The sequence below is a fragment of the Octopus bimaculoides genome, chromosome 4 (genome assembly GCF_001194135.2).
Source record: "Octopus bimaculoides isolate UCB-OBI-ISO-001 chromosome 4, ASM119413v2, whole genome shotgun sequence".
In the NCBI taxonomy this organism is placed as follows: domain Eukaryota; kingdom Metazoa; phylum Mollusca; class Cephalopoda; order Octopoda; family Octopodidae; genus Octopus; species Octopus bimaculoides.
The window spans coordinates 91,833,047-91,834,982 of NC_068984.1; positions in this window are offsets into that span (position 1 = coordinate 91,833,047).

Genomic DNA, 1,936 nt, shown 5'->3' on the forward strand with positions numbered 1-1,936 from the left:
ACACACACACACACACACACACACACACACACACACACACACACACACACACACACATACACACAGATCAGGAGAGAGAGAGAGAGAAGAGAGAGTGAGAGAGTCGGGGGAAATACCAAAATATTATATGGGTTATCCATACATGATGACGAACTTGTCAAGTTGTGCCGCCGATTTAATTGGTTTTGTAACTCCCTTTGTATAATAACGAAAGATTGCAAAAGAAAGTCCCAAAAATAGTACAAGAATAGCGGTGGGGGAAAGACAAGTATTATGAAATTGAAAAAGAGGAACAGTGTAGATGGTTAGACAGAAATTTCTATATGCTGATATAGAAAAAGAACAGATTACAGGATATGAAGAAATAAATTTTAGAATCCATACCACATTAACATTGTACTTATTTCACTACAATAGATTTATCTCTTAGTATTAACTTTGAGTTTCTAATCTAAAACAATGGAATGTTCTAAATGAAAATCATCCAAATTTAATTATAGAGTATCAATAAGTATGTCTGTTTATTGGTTTCAAAGTTTGGTACAGTCAGCAATAACGGGCGAGGTGGCGGCAAGTCGATTACATCGACCCCAGTACTCAACTGGCACTTATTATATCGGCCGTGAAAAGGTAAAGTCGACCTTGGCGGTATTTGAACACAGAACATAAAGATGGACGAAATGCCGCAAAGCGTTTTGCCCAGCGTGTTAACGATTCTGCCATATATTAATTAGTGTATAGAGTTGACAGTGAAGTTGGCTTAGACATGAGAACGCCGGATTAAAGTATATTCCCAGATTCTGCACCTCACTCTGATTGACATTGTATTTATTTCTTATCAATCAGTGGTATACTGGATTCGATGTCAGAGCATATAAGTAATATCTATGGAAAGCCCTCTAGTGCAAGATATACACTTATTTTATAGACTGATTTTCTTATGCGATAGACTGGTGAATGACAAAGCTGTTTTGGTTGCATGCCTAATGAATGTATAAATTAGTGTATTTCAATATTAGGGTAACTAGTAGATATTGAATTTGAATTTTATTGTTAAGAATGTTGGTCTTTCGTGCAAAATTTGATTGCTTCACAACCTCTCTTCTCTGGTGATTACATCACAGAGAAATGCGCATACATATTTGAAAGGATCATTCGTATAAAATTATAATTAATATTAAATTGTAGCCAGTCATTTAAAAATAATTTTACAAAGCAGTGCGTCGATATTCTGAGTATGATTTCAATCTTTCATTTTTATCTTGATGACACATATTTAATCTTATTATTTTTTTTTTGAGTCAACGTGAGATTGCTTGACCTACAAGAAGTAACAAATCTCACTCATTTGATACTCTACTATCTTAATAAGAGTGTTCTGGATGCACCCTTTATATGAAAAAGTGATGACTGTAACGCTTTGAATATGGTTTTCTAGATCAGGATTGACATCAGCAACAATCGCTAATCTTTGCTACTTGCACTTTTTTTTCTCCATGCATACATTGGAAAATTGTATGGGAAGGACAAGCTAATTCGAAACCTACTCTTTGTATCCGATAATTTTGTGGATTTAGCACATGCAGCTGGGAATAATGTTTACTTCTTAAAAACCCCTTTGCTAAACTGCTTAACAGAAATGTGTTATCAGAACATTTCAGACAAAAACAGATGAGAATTTCTTATCAATTAAAAATCTACTTAAGTTTTCCTATTGCTCTTGCGGTGTCAACGTTTCTTCTAAAAATATACGCCTTTATAGTTCTGTAAGCCTTTAGGCGTTACTTATGAATACATACATACATACATACATACATACATAAATGTGTGTGTCTGTGTATGTGTGATTGTATATATATATAAATAGTAATTTATACGTATACATACATTTATATTTCTCATTTTTCTCTGTATATATATATATATATATATATAT